This window comes from Ranitomeya imitator, chromosome 5 (assembly GCF_032444005.1).
Source record: "Ranitomeya imitator isolate aRanImi1 chromosome 5, aRanImi1.pri, whole genome shotgun sequence".
In the NCBI taxonomy this organism is placed as follows: domain Eukaryota; kingdom Metazoa; phylum Chordata; class Amphibia; order Anura; family Dendrobatidae; genus Ranitomeya; species Ranitomeya imitator.
In genome coordinates this window covers 102,147,649-102,163,442 of record NC_091286.1, presented here as the reverse complement: position 1 = coordinate 102,163,442, position 15,794 = coordinate 102,147,649, and the positions used below count along the sequence as shown (strand labels likewise).

Genomic DNA, 15,794 nt, shown 5'->3' with positions numbered 1-15,794 from the left:
GGTGGCTTCACCCCCTCGTGGCTACGATCGCTCTGATTGGCTGTTGAAAGTGAAACTGCCAATCAGAGCGATTTGTAATATTTCACCCATTATAACGGGTGAAATATTACAATCCAGCCATGGCCGATGCTGAAATATCATCGGCCATGGCTGGAAATACTAGTGTGCCCCCACCCCACCCCACCGATCGCCCCCCCAGCCCCCCGATCTGGCCGGTACACTGCTCCGGCTCCCCTCCGCCCTGTGCTCCGCTCCCCCCCGTGCACGTGTCCGCTCCCCCCGTGCTCCAATCACCCCCCCTGCACTCCGATCCCCCCCCCGTGCTCCATTGCAGCCCCCCCGTGCTCCGTTCCACGCCCCCCGTGCTCCGTTCCACGCCCCCCGTGCTCCGTTCCACCCCTCCCGCGCTCCGATTCCCCCCCCCCCCCCCCCGTGCTCCGATCCCCCCCCCCCCCGTGGTCCCCCCCCACCCTATCATACTTACCGATCCAGCCGTGGTCCCGTCCGTCTTCTCCCGGGCGCCGCCATCTTCCAAAATGGCGGGCGCATGCGCAGTGCGCCCGCCGAATCTGCCGGCCGGCAGATTCGTTCCAAAGTGCATTTTGATCACTGAGATAGATTATATCTCAGTGATCAAAATAAAAAAATAATAAATGACCCCCCCCCCCCTTTGTCACCCCCATAGGTAGGGACAATGAAAAAAAAATAAAGAAATTTTTTTTTTCCACTAATGTTAGAATAGGGTTAGGGTTAGGGGTAGGGTTAGGGGTAGGGTTAGGGTTAGGGTTAGGGTTTCGGTATGTGCACACGTATTCTGGTCCTCTGCGGATTTTTCCGCTGCGGATTTGATAAATCCGCAGTGCTAAACCGCTGCGGATTTATGGCGGATTTACCGCGTTTTTTTCTGCGCATTTCACTGCGGTTTTACAATTGCGATTTTCTATTGGAGCAGTTGTAAAACCGCTGCGGAATCCGCACAAAGAAGTGACATGCTGCGGAATGTAAACCGCTGCGTTTCCGTGCAGTTTTTCCGCAGCATGTGTACAGCGATTTTTGTTTCCCGTAGGTTTACATTGAACTGTAAACTCATGGGAAACTGCTGCGGATCCGCAGCGTTTTCTGCAGCGTGTGCACATACCTTTAGAATTAGGCTATGTGCACACGGTGCGGATTTGGCTGCGGATTGGCCGCTGCGGATTCGCAGCAGTGTTCCATCAGGTTTACAGTACCATGTAAACATATGAAAAACCAAATCCGCTGTGCCCATGGTGCGGAAAATACCGCGCGGAAACGCTGCGTTGTATTTTCCGCAGCATGTCAATTCTTTGTGTGGATTCCGCAGCGTTTTACACCTGTTCCTCAATAGGAATCCGCAGGTGAAATCCGCACAAAAAACACTGGAAATCCGCGGAAAATCCGCAGGTAAAACGCAGTGCCTTTTACCCGCAGAATTTTAAAAAATGGTGCGGAAATATCTCACACGAATCCGCAACGTGGGCACATAGCCTTAGGGTTAGGGTTGGAATTAGGGTTGTGGTTAGGGTTAGGGGTGTGTTGGGGTTAGTGTTGTGGTTAGGGGTGTGTTGGGGTTAGGGTTGTGGTTAGGGGTGTGTTGCGGTTAGGGTTGTGTTTAGGGTTATGGCTACAGTTGGGATTAGGGTTAGGGGTGTGTTGGGGTTAGTGTTGGAGGTAGAATTGAGGGGTTTCCACTGTTTAGGCACATCAGGGGTCTCCAAACGCAACATGGCGCCACCATTGATTCCAGCCAATCTCGTATTCAAAAAGTCAAATGGTGCTCCCTCACTTCCGAGCCCTGACGTGTGCCCAAACAGTGGTTTACCCCCACATATGGGGTACCAGCATACTCAGGACAAACTGCGCAACAATTACTGGGGTCCAATTTCTCCTGTTACCCTTGTGAATCTAAAAAAATGCTTGCTAAAACATAATTTTTGAGGAAAGAAAAATGATTTTTTATTTTCACGGCTCTGCGTTGTAAACGTCTGTGAAGCACTTGGGGGTTCAAAGTGCTCACCACATATCTAGATAAGTTCCTTGGGGGGTCTAGTTTCTAAAATGGGGTCACTTGTGGGGGGTTTCTACTGTTTAGGCACACCAGGGGCTCTGCAAACGCAACGTGACACCCGCAGACCATTCCATCAAAGTCTGCATTTCAAAAGTCACTACTTCCCTTCTGAGCCCCGACGTGTGCCCAAACAGTGGTTTACCCCCACATATGGGGTATCAGCGTACTCAGGAGAAACTGGACAACAACTTTTGGGGTCCAATTTCTCCTGTAACCCTTGGGAAAATAAAAAATTCTGGGCTAAATAATTATTTTTGAGGAAAGAAAACGTATTTATTATTTTCACGGCTCTGCATTATAAACTTCTATGAAGCACTTGGGGGTTCAAAGTGCTCACCACACATCTAGATAAGTTCCTTTGGGGGTCTAGTTTCCAAAATGGGGTCACTTGTGGGGGGTTTCTACTGTTAAGCCACATCAGGGGCTCTGCAAACGCAACGTGACGCCCACAGAGCATTCCATCAAAGTCTGCATTTCAAAACATCACTACTTCACTTCCGAGCCCCGGCATGTGCCCAAACAGTGATTTACCCCCACATATGGGGTATCAGCGTACTCAGGAGAAACTGGACAACAACTTTTGGGGTCAAATTTCTCCTGTTACCCTTGGGAAAATAAAAAATTGCAGGCTAAAAGATCATTTTTGAGAAAATAATTTTTTTTTTTTATTTTCATAGCTCTGCGTTATAAACTTCTGTGAAGCACTTGGGGGTTCAAAGTCCCAGTCACCACACATCTAGATTAGTTCCTTTGAGGGTCTAGTTTCTAAAATGGTGTTATTTCTGGGGGATCTCCAATGTTTAGGCACACAGGGGCTCTCCAAACGTGACATGGTGTCCACTAATGATTGGAGCTAATTTTCCATTTAACCCTGCTGTTCTGTTCGGTCTGGGGAGACCTATTTTGAACTTTGGTATTTTTTGGGGTGTTCAAGATGCGGTTCTGAAACTTGTGGTTGATTGACTTAAATGAGGATGGGTCGGTCGGCCACGGGTTTCAGAGTCGCATCTTGAATATTTTAAAGAATATTGAAGTTCAAAGTCGGTCATTTTTGACCAACAGAACAGCAGGGTTAAAAAGCCAAATGGCGTGCCATCCCTTCCGAGCCCTGCCGTGCGCCCAAACAGTGGTTTACCCCCACATATGGGGTATCAGCGTACTCAGGACAAACTGGACAACAATATTTGGGGTCCAATTTCTCCTATTATCCTTGGCAAAATAGGAAATTCCAGGCTAAAAAATCATTTTTGAGGAAAGAAAAATTATTTTTTATTTTCATGGCTCTGCGTTATAAACTTCTGTGAAGCACCTGGGGGTTTAAAGTGCTCAATATGCATCTAGATAAGTTCCTTGGGGGGTCTAGTTTCCAAAATGGGGTCACTTGTGCGGGAGCTCCAATGTTTAGGCACACAGGGGCTCTCCAAACGCGACATGGTGTCCGCTAACAATTGGAGCTAATTTTCCATTCAAAAAGTCAAATGGCGCGCCTTCTCTTCCGAGCCCTGCCGAGTGCCCAAACAGTGGTTTACCCCCACATATGAGGTATCGGCGTACTCGGGAGAAATTGCCCAACAAATTTTATGATCCATTTTATCCTACTGCCCATGTGAAAATGAAAAAATTGAGGCGAAAAGAATTTTTTTGTGAAAAAAAAGTACTTTTTCATTTTTACAGATCAATTTGTGAAGCACCTGAGGGTTTAAAGTGCTCACTAGGCATCTAAATTAGTTCCTTGGGGGGTCTAGTTTCCAAAATGGGGTCACTTGTGGGGGAGCGCCAATGTTTAGGCACACAGGAGCTATCCAAACGCGACATGGTGTCCGCTAACGATGGAAATAATTTTTCATTCAAAAAGTCAAATGGCGCTCCTTCCCTTCCGAGCCTTACCATGTGCCCAAACAGTGGTTTACCTCCACATGTGAGGTATTGGTGTACTCAGGAGCAATTGCCCAACACATTTTAGGATCCATTTTATCCTGTTGCCCATGTGAAAATGAAAAAATTGAGGCTAAAAGAATTTTTTTGTGAAAAAAAAGTACTTTTTCATTTTTACGGATCAATTTGTGAAGCACCTGGGGGTTCAAAGTGCTCACTATGCATCTAGATAAGTTCCTTGGGGCGTCTAGTTTCCAAAATGGGGTCACTTGTGGGGGAGCTCCAATTTTTAGGCACACGGGGGCTCTCCAAACGTGACATGGTGTCCGCTAAAGAGTGGAGCCAATTTTTGATTCAAAAAGTCAAATGGCGCTCCTTCCCTTCCAAGCCCTGCCGTGCGCCAAAACAGTGGTTTACCCCCACATATGAGGTATCAGCGTACTCAGGACAAATTGGACAACAACTTTCGTGGTTCAGTTTCTCCTTTTACCATTGGGAAAATAAAAAAATTGTTGCTGAAAGATAATTTTTGTGACTAAAAAGTTAAATGTTCATTTTTTCCTTCCATGTTGCTTCTGCTGCTGTGAAGCACCTGAAGGGTTAATAAACTTCTTGAATGTGGTTTTGAGTACCTTGAGGGGTGCAGTTTTTAGAATGGTGTCACTTTTGGGTATTTTCAGCCATATAGACCCCTCAAACTGACTTCAAATGTGAGGTGGTCCCTAAAAAAAATGGTTTTGTAAATTTCGTTGTAAAAATGACAAATCGCTGGTCGAATTTTAACCCTTATAACTTCCTAACAAAAAAAAATTTTGTTTCCAAAATTGTGCTGATGTAAAGTAAACATGTGGGAAATGTTATTTATTAACTATTTTGTGTCACATATCTCTCTGGTTTAACAGAATAAAAATTCAAAATGTGAAAATTGCGAAATTTTCAAAATTTTCGCCAAATTTCCGTGTTTATCACAAATAAATGCAGAATTTATTGACCTAAATTTACCACTAACATGAAGCCCAATATGTCACGAAAAAACAATCTCAGAACCGCTAGGATCCGTTGAAGCGTTCCTGAGTTATTACCTCATAAAGGGACACTGGTCAGAATTGCAAAAAACGGCAAGGTCTTTAAGGTCAAAATAGGCTGGGTCTTGAAGGGGTTAACATTTTATTTGCATATTATGGTGGAAAATAAGTATTTGGTCAGAAACAAACAATCAAGATTTCTGGCTCTCACAGACCTGTAACTTCTTCTTTAAGAGTCTCCTCTTTCCTCCACTCATTACCTGTAGTAATGGCACCTGTTTAAACTTGTTATCAGTATAAAAAGACACCTGTGCACACCCTCAAACAGTCTGACTCCAAACTCCACTATGGTGAAGACCAAAGAGCTGTCAAAGGACACCAGAAACAAAATTGTAGCCCTGCACCAGGCTGGGAAGACTGAATCTGCAATAGCCAACCAGCTTGGAGTGAAGAAATCAACAGTGGGAGCAATAATTAGAAAATGGAAGACATACAAGACCACTGATAATCTCCCTCGATCTGGGGCTCCACGCAAAATCCCACCCCGTGGGGTCAGAATGATCACAAGAACGGTGAGCACAAATCCCAGAACCACGCGGGGGGACCTAGTGAATGAACTGCAGAGAGCTGGGACCAATGTAACAAGGCCTACCATAAGTAACACACTACGCCACCATGGACTCAGATCCTGCAGTGCCAGACGTGTCCCACTGCTTAAGCCAGTACATGTCCGGGCCCGTCTGAAGTTTGCTAGAGAGCATTTGGATGATCCAGAGGAGTTTTGGGAGAATGTCTTATGGTCTGATGAAACCAAACTGGAACTGTTTGGTAGAAACACAACTTGTCGTGTTTGGAGGAAAAAGAATACTGAGTTGCATCCATCAAACACCATACCTACTGCAAAGCATGGTGGTGGAAACATCATGCTTTGGGGCTGTTTCTCTGCAAAGGGGCCAGGACGACTGATCCGGGTACATGAAAGAATGAATGGGGCCATGTATCGTGAGATTTTGAGTGCAAACCTCCTTCCATCAGCAAGGGCATTGAAGATGAAACGTGGCTGGGTCTTTCAACATGACAATGATCCAAAGCACACCGCCAGGGCAACGAAGGAGTGGCTTTGTAAGAAGCATTTCAAGGTCCTGGAGTGGCCTAGCTAGTCTCCAGATCTCAACCCTATAGAAAACCTTTGGAGGGAGTTGAAAGTCCGTGTTGCCAAGCGAAAAGCCAAAAAATATCACTGCTCTAGAGGAGATCTGCATGGAGGAATGGGCCAACATACCAAAAACAGTGTGTGGCAACCTTGTGAAGACTTACAGAAAACGTTTGACCTCTGTCATTGCCAACAAAGGATATATTACAAAGTATTGAGAAGAAATTTTGTTTCTGACCAAATACTTATTTTCCACCATAATATGCAAATAAAATGTAAAAAAAAACAGACAATGTGATTTTCTGGATTTTTTTTTCTCAGTTTGTCTCCCATAGTTGAGGTCTACCTATGATGTAAATTACAGACGCCTCTCATCTTTTTAAGTGGTGGAACTTGCACTATTGCTGACTGACTAAATACTTTTTTGCCCCACTGTATCTCTCTGGTTTAACAGAATAAAAATTCAAAATGTGAAAATTGCGAAATTTTCAAAATTTTCGCCAAATTTCCGTGTTTATCACAAATAAATGCAGAATTTATTGACCTAAATTTACCACTAACATGAAGCCCAATATGTCACGAAAAAACAATCTCAGAACCGCTAGGATCCGTTGAAGCGTTCCTGAGTTATTACCTCATAAAGGGACACTGGTCAGAATTGCAAAAAACGGCAAGGTCTTTAAGGTCAAAATAGGCTGGGTCTTGAAGGGGTTAAGGCTGCCATACAGATTAGATGGCGCTATGCCGAAACATGGCCATACACAGGAGTTATCGTTTGACTAAGCAATGTTGTGTTCTCTATCAATATGTCTCCCAATAATCCGATGTCTGGGGTCCGGGACATGTTAGACTGTCAGCTGAACCCATTGATATTGGTGGTTTTGGACGAGTCTGTGTATGGGGGTCTTTTGTGTGGGTACGGTGTTGGTGAGGGGAACGGTGGGAGGCAAAGAAGTGGGTCTGAATACATCCCTACATGATCTGACGGCACTAGAGCTACATGCTTGTGATCACTTGGAGGCGTACTATGAACACCAAGTGATCACAAAGTGAGAAACCTGATGAGGTAGTAGTACCACGTTCTGCACGGTGATCACCGGGGACTCGTCAGTACAGTCACAAGGGGCATAGTCGTTATGTAAGCATTGTCAGAAATGTGACCGATGACAAAGGTCTCCAACACAACCGCCTCATACTCCGCTCTGACCTGTCATACTTGTTCTTTTTTATAGAGGAGAAATTCTGTCACACAGCTGAGACAAGTCACACCCCGTGTAACCTTTTCCTTCATAAATATGTATATATGGTAGACCTAAAAAGTATATGGATTCCTTCCCCCCCCCCCTCCCGCCTCAAAAAAAAATTCATATCAAGACTGATCATTTTAGAGCTTTTTCCACCTTTAACGTCACCGATTTCTGTGGAAATCCGTTGAGAAACAAACTGAAATCATTTAAAAATAAAAATAACCAAACTAAAATAACGTGGTTGCATAAATGTGAACACCCTTTTATAATTAAGGTTGTGGTTGTGTTCAAAATGAACCCATGTTAAATAGAAGTCAGTACACAGCTGCCAGCAGTGATTAACCCTATATAATGCTTAGATGTTCCGATACGATTTTCCTGATTCTAAGGCTGTGTGCCCACGTTGCAGAAATGCTGCGGAAATGTCTGCCGCATTTCCGCAACTCCCTGCCGCGGGTAAAACATATGCAGAATTTGCACGTGTTTTCCCGCAAAATAAGCGGTTTGCAAGCATTTTTGCCGCTAATAGCAGTGAGAGCAGGCGGTGGCTGATGGGCATATTCATCAGCTGCCGCCTGCACTATCAATGAATTTAAAAAAATTGGGTGGGTTCCCCTGTATTTTTGATAACCAATGTCATGCAGTGACTATCACGGTGTGACTCGACCTAACGAATGGTCGGTCATTTAATTGCATAATTCACATACAACGGGGATGGTATAGGTGAGAGGAAGGGGGAATGGTCACCACCTGAGCTCAAACCTGGGCTTGCACTCCCCTAACGCCCTATGCATGTCCTTCTCCCCGCCACAGTCAGGATACCTCATCACTAACTGTCACCTAACTCTGCCCTGGACGGTGACAGGCACTAGCCGCACCACTGCAGATAATAAACACAGGGGAAAGTGACAGACACAAAAGGCACAAGGCAACAAAAATTTCACACTTGGCTTTCTCTGCTGCAAAGCACCACACAGCAGAAGAAAGGCAACAGATCAGCAAACTCAGCAGAAGCACCACTGCACCCAGAGAGCTCCTTACTCCAGCTTGGTCACTGCAGATAGCTCTAACACTGAAAGTCAGCTGATGCTTCAGGTGACCTTTTAAAGCAGTGTTCCCCAACTGCAGTCCTCAAGAGCCACCAACAGGTCATGTTTTCAGGATTTCCTTAGTATTGTACAGGTGATTGAATGCTTGCCTGTCCAGGTGATGCAATTATCACCTGTGCAATACTAAGGAAATCCTGAAAACATGACCTGTTGGTGGCTCTTGAGGACTGGAGTTGGGGAACACTGCTTTAAAGCATGGTGGGAGTAGTCACCGCCCACATCAGCTGACCCAGCAGCAATGCAATTACACCAGCTTGCCAGTGGGGAAAAACTGACATTAACCCCTGTAGTGCAAAAGGAAAAAAGGTTTAACGCCATGTAACCAGATCTGCCACAAATCCATAAAATGGATCGTGACAACCAGCCAGGTAAAACTGGCAGCTGCAACCTTCAGCTGTCATCTTCAGCAAGGCTAGTTATCAAGAATAGAGGGGTCCCCACACTGTAATATTTTAATTATATAAATAAATAATTAAAAATAAAACAGCATGGGATCCCCCCATTTTTGACAACCAGCCTCGCTAAAGCAGACAGCTGTAGTTGGTATTCTCAGGCTAGTAAAAGACCATGGATATTGGCTTCCCAAGCCTAAAAATAGCAGCCCACAGCCGACCAGAAAAAGCACATCCATTAGATGCGCCAATTCTAGCGCTTTGGCCCGTGGCACTGCGCACGGTGGCTCAGTGGTTAGCACTGCAGCCTTTCAGCGCTGGTGTCCTGGGTTCAAATCGCACGAAGGACAACATCTGCAAGGTGTTTGCATGTTTTCCCCGTGTTTGTGTGGGTTTCCTCAGTGTACTCCGGTTTCCTCCCACACTCCAAAGGCATACTGATAGGGAATCTAGATTGTGAGCCCCATTGAGGACTGAGATGACAATGTATGTAAAGCGCTGCTGAATAAGATAGCGCTATATAGGCAAATCATAATAAGGTGGCGGTGGTAAGTATGGGTTCTTATCTGTGGGGTTAATGTCTGGTGACATCAAGCCCACGGCTTAGGCTACTTTCACACTAGCGTTAACTGCAATCCGTCACAATGCGTTGTTTTGCAGAAAAAACGCATCCTGCAAAAGTGCTTGCAGGATGCGTTTTTTCCCCATAGACTTGTATTGACTCATTGCGACGGATTGCCACACGTCGCAATGTAACGTTTTTTGCTCCTGACGGACCGCTTTTTCCGACCGCACATGCGCGGCCGGAACTCCGCCCCCACCTCCCCGCACCTCACAATGGGGCAGCGGATGCGCCGGAGAAATGCATCCGCTGCCTCCGTTGTGCAGTGCGTTAAACGCTAGCGTCGGAATCTCTGCCCGACGCATTGCGACAGGGAGATTCCGACGCTAGTGTGAAAGTAGCCTTAGTAACGGTTTACTAGCGGCTTACTAATCTTAGTTTGTTTTGCAAGTATACACAGCAATACTTATTTAAAAATAACAAACAGTTATACTCACCTAATGCCCATTTCATTGAAGCCAACTTCTCCTGTAATAAAATAAAAAACAAACAATATCCCTCACCTGTCCAACGTTCTGCCCCACACCGTAATCCATGTCTGAGGGATAATAATAATCTTTATTTTTGTATTACGCTAACATATTCCGCAGTGCTTTACAGGTTGCACACATTATCATCACTGTCCCCGTTGAGGCTCACAATCTAAATATAAATAGTTTTCAACCTGTACAGTGCCAAGATGCGACCTTCCAAGTGAGAATTTCTGATCAATGAGCAGCGGTAACCTCATCGAGGTTACCACCGGTCACTGACGCTGTGTTCTCAGCCGGGCTGAAATTAGCACCATGAAAATAGTCAGCGAGTTCTCCTCAGTTCAGCTTAGTGAGTTCGCCGCAGAAGTCAGTTCTTAACTGCTAGAACTGAGCTGCCATTATGATTCTCCAGGTCATTAAGAGTTCGCAGATACCAAACATGTCTAGGTTCTTATATTTAAGTGGAGGAAAAAAAAATCCAAAGTTTGTAAAAAAAAAAAAAAAAAAAATGTATGTATGTACGTACGTACATATATATATTTTCACGCCGAACTGATGTTTTTATTAATACCATTTTGGGGTAGATACAATGTTTTGATCGCTTGCTATAATAAAGAAAAACAAGGCGCACAACCGTAAATCAAATAATAGGGAGGTGCCAAAAGGCCGGTAGTAATAGACCATGTAAACGAAAAAGAGAAAAAAGTACTACCGTAAAGCCCGCACACTACACCATATAGTATATGAAAATATTTTATTAGGTACAGAAAAACAGCAAGAAACACATATAAAACATAAGTAAAATCAGAAAACTGGCACCCCACTCATGGACCCCCTACAAGCATGACAACCATATCATACAGGAAAAATGGTGTGATAACAATAGATACAAAATTGTAAACATATGAATATGAATATATAGTAATTATCAAAACCATATAGGCTAATACCAATGCATCTGGAGTGGCAAATATATAAAACCCCCCTATAGTGGCCATATAGCATAAATAACGCTCAGCCACGGCTAATAAAGTGGCTAAAGTACTTAATACACGGACCCATATAAACCTATAGCAGAGAGTGAGTTATACTCTAAACACTCCAAAAGGGCGGGCCACCGTGGCCCATGGAGGACAGATAGTCAGGTCAGCACAGGTAAAGAGACCATAGAACACGGCCCCAGTCATATGTGCACCAAGAGTGGCGCAGGGCCAAGTGCCAAAGACATAATAAAAGATGACACAAGCAGGCCAACAAAGAGGAGGGAGATACCAACCAGGAGGGGGTCCCAGATGGGAATGAGAGTGGGGTGCGACCCAACGCGTATCGCCGTAACCCGTACGGCTTCGTCAGGGGATCGCTTGCTATTGCATTTTATTGTAATGTTGAGTCGACCAAAAAACATAATTCTGGTGTTTTGTTTTTTTTCTTTCTCGTTAAGCCGTTTACCGATCGGATTAATTCTTTTAATATTTTGATTGTGCATTTCAGATCGCAGCAATATCAAATGTGTATTTTTTATTGTTATGAATGGGGCAAAAGGGGGATGATTTGAACTTTTTAAAATTACAAAAATTGTAACTTTTTTTTTTGCACTTTTTCCTTGCTTCAATAGTCTCTTTAGGAGACTTGAAGCTATGATCTTCTGATCGGTGCCACATGATCTGCTCATCTGAAATGCTCATCTGCTATGAATGCTGGCCACTGGGCGGCGCTCGTAGCAGATTGGCAATGGCAACTACTGGGGGACTCCTGCAGATCGGTGGTTGTCATACCAACCCATTGGCGCCCCGCGATCATATGACGGGTGCCGTTGGGCGAGGTTAGTGATACGCTTCCTACACGAGCATGTTAAATACCTCTGTCAGAAATAACAGCGGTATTTAACATGTTAACAGCCGCAGGTGGATCGCGATCAAATCATCTGTCATGTGTTGGAAAAGATGATACAAAGGGGGATACACAACATATTATGTACCTATACGTCATAGGCCTTGAAGAGGTTGTATATTATCACACACACTGTATGTATGTTTGTGTGTGTGTGTATATATATATACACACACACACACACACACACACACACACACACACACACACACACACACACTTATGCATGTATACACTGCATATGCATGTCTATGCACTGTGACAAAGTCACTGGTAAAGTACTGGATGTGAGGTATGTATCACTGAGGTCGTTAGCTTCAGTGACATGAACATGGGGAAAATGCTCCAGCACACTAAGTGCCTGAGAGGGATTAATTGGCTATGTTAAAGGCTGTTTTTTTGTTTGTTTTTTGTGAACAGCTGAAGAGTGGGTGGGAGGCTATTCACCATATCTCCACATCAGGGTGGGGTCCAAAAGGTAAATAGTCAGCCTTCAAAGGGTACCGTCACACAGTGCCATTTTGATCGGTACGATTCGTGACGTTCCAGCGATATCCATACGATATCGCTGTGTCTGACACGCAGCAGCGATCAGGGATCCTGCTGAGAATCGTACGTCGTAGCAGATCGTTTGGAACTTTCTTTCGTCGCTGGATCTCCCGCTGTCATCGCTGGATTGGTGTGTGTGACACTGATCTAGCGATGCGTTCGCTTGTAACCAGGGTAAATATCGGGTTACTAAGCGCAGGGCCACGCTTAGAAACCCGATGTTTACCCTGGTTACCAGCGGAATTGTAAAAAAAAAAACAGTACATACTTACATTCCGGTGTCCGTCAGGTCCCTTGCCGTCTGCTTCCCGCACTCACTGACTGCCGGAATGTGCACCGCTGTGCTGTGCTTTCACTTTACGGCCGGCAGTCAGTGAGTGCGGGAAGCAGACGGCAAGGGACAGACACCGGAATGTAAGTATGTAGTGTTTGTTTGTTTTTTACGCTGGTAACCAGGGTAAACATCGGGTTACTAAGCGCGGTCCTGCGCTTAGTAACCCGATGTTTACCCTGGTTACCAGGGGACCTCGGCATCGTTGGTTGCTGGAGAGCTGTCTGTGTGACAGCTCTCCAGCGACCACACTATGACTTACCAACGATCACGGCCAGGTCGTATCGCTGGTCGTGATCGTTGGTAAATCGTATAGTGTGACGGTACCCTAAGTCATTCACTGTTCTGTGTGCCTGGAGGTGAGCGCTCCAGAGCTGTGTTTATGGGAACGAAAACTGAACCCTGTTGTTTTCCATGTGCGGGCGGATCCCCACAGCCACATAGTCTATGCTATATGTTGTTACTTTTGTTTTCCTGTTATGTCAGAAAGGCCATGTTTATTTTGCTGAACTTTTCACTGGTTTATTCCGTAACATTTTAATAAACCAGTAGAAGAATCAAACTAGAAACATTCCTGAGTGAGCCTCTCTACCATAACACATAAACATACATATGTATATTATATATATATATATATATATATATATATATATACAGTGGGGCAAAAAAGTATTTAGTCAGTCAGCAATAGTGCTAGTTTCACCACTTAAAAAGATGGGAGGCGTCTGTAATTTACATCATAGGTAGACCTCAACTATGGGAGACAAACTGAGAAAAAAAAATCCAGAAAATCACATTGCCTGTTTTTTTATCATTTTTTTTGCATTTTATGGTGGAAAATAAGTATTTGGTCAGAAACAAACAATCAAGATTTCTGGCTCTCACAGACCTGTAACTTCTTCTTTAAGAGTCTCCTCTTTCCTCCACTCATTACCTGTAGTAATGGCACCTGTTTAAACTTGTTATCAGTATAAAAAGACACCTGTGCACACCCTCAAACAGTCTGACTCCAAACTCCACTATGGTGAAGACCAAAGAGCTGTCAAAGGACACCAGAAACAAAATTGTAGCCCTGCACCAGGCTGGGAAGACTGAATCTGCAATAGCCAACCAGCTTGGAGTGAAGAAATCAACAGTGGGAGCAATAATTAGAAAATGGAAGACATACAAGACCACTGATAATCTCCCTCGATCTGGGGCTCCACGCAAAATCCCACCCCGTGGGGTCAGAATGATCACAAGAACGGTGAGCAAAAATCCCAGAACCACGCGGGGGGACCTAGTGAATGAACTGCAGAGAGCTGGGACCAATGTAACAAGGCCTACCATAAGTAACACACTACGCCACCATGGACTCAGATCCTGCAGTGCCAGACGTGTCCCACTGCTTAAGCCAGTACATGTCCGGGCCCCTCTGAAGTTTGCTAGAGAGCATTTGGATGATCCAGAGGAGTTTTGGGAGAATGTCCTATGGTCTGATGAAACCAAACTGGAACTGTTTGGTAGAAACACAACTTATCGTGTTTGGAGGAAAAAGAATACTGAGTTGCATCCATCAAACACCATACCTACTGTAAAGCATGGTGGTGGAAACATCATGCTTTGGGGCTGTTTCTCTGCAAAGGGGCCAGGACGACTGATCCGGATACATGAAAGAATGAATGGGGCCATGTATCGTGAGATTTTGAGTGCAAACCTCCTTCCATCAGCAAGGGCATTGAAGATGAAACGTGGCTGGGTCTTTCAACATGACAATGATCCAAAGCACACCGCCAGGGCAACGAAGGAGTGGCTTTGTAAGAAGCATTTCAAGGTCCTGGAGTGGCCTAGCCAGTCTCCAGATCTCAACCCTATAGAAAACCTTTGGAGGGAGTTGAAAGTCCGTGTTGCCAAGCGAAAAGCCAAAAACATCACTGCTCTAGAGGAGATCTGCATGGAGGAATGGGCCAACATACCAACAACAGTGTGTGGCAACCTTGTGAAGACTTACAGAAAACGTTTGACCTCTGTCATTGCCAACAAAGGATATATTACAAAGTATTGAGATGAAATTTTGTTTCTGACCAAATACTTATTTTCCACCATAATATGCAAATAAAATGTTAAAAAAACAGACAATGTGATTTTCTGGATTTTTTTTTCTCAGTTTGTCTCCCATAGTTGAGGTCTACCTATGATGTAAATTACAGACGCCTCTCATCTTTTTAAGTGGTGGAACTTGCACTATTGCTGACTGACTAAATACTTTTTTGCCCCACTGTATATATATATATATATATATATATATATCCATACACACACTGCACATACACATGTATAATATATCCATACACACACTTCACATACACAGGTATAATATACACACACGCACATTCTGCACATGTATAAGTTTATACACACATTGCAAATACATTGCATACCAGCTTGTTTCTCTAGACTAACTGCAGACCTTTGGTGTTATCATGATCACATGACAGTGAAGTCACCAAACATTAAGTTGCCTTAAGGTACCTTCACACTAAACGATATCGCTAGCGATCCGTGACGTTGCAGCATCTTGGCTAGTGATATCGTTTAGTTTGACACGCAGCAGCGATCAGAATCCTGCTGTGATGTCGTTGGTCGGGGCTAGAAGGCCAGAACTTTATTTGGTCGCTGGCTCTCCTGCTGACATCGCTGAATCGGCGTGTGTGACACCGATTCAGCGATGTCTTCGCTGGTAACCAGGGTAAACATCGGGTTACTAAGCGCAGGGCCGCGCTTAGTAACCCGATGTTTACCCTGGTTACCATCCTAAAAGTAAAAAAAAACAAACGCTACATACTTACCTTCCACTGTCTGTCCCCGGCGCTCTGCTTCTCTGCACTCACTGTGAGCACAGCGGCCGGAAAGCACAGCGGTGACGTCACCGCTCTGCTTTCCGGCCGCTGTGCTCACAGCCAGAGCAGAAGAGAAGCACAGCGCCAGGGACAGACAGTGGAAGGTAAGTATGAAGCGTTTGTTTTTTTTTACTTTTAGGATGGTAACCAGGGTAAACATCGG

General features: G+C 44.7%; 1 protein-coding gene across 2 annotated transcripts in view; it reads left to right on the top strand.

Annotated features, from left to right (window-relative positions):
• ABHD12 (abhydrolase domain containing 12, lysophospholipase) overlaps window positions 1–15,794 on the top strand; it is a 191,445-nt gene that overhangs the window by 69,929 nt on the left and 105,722 nt on the right. The window lies entirely within an intron of this gene.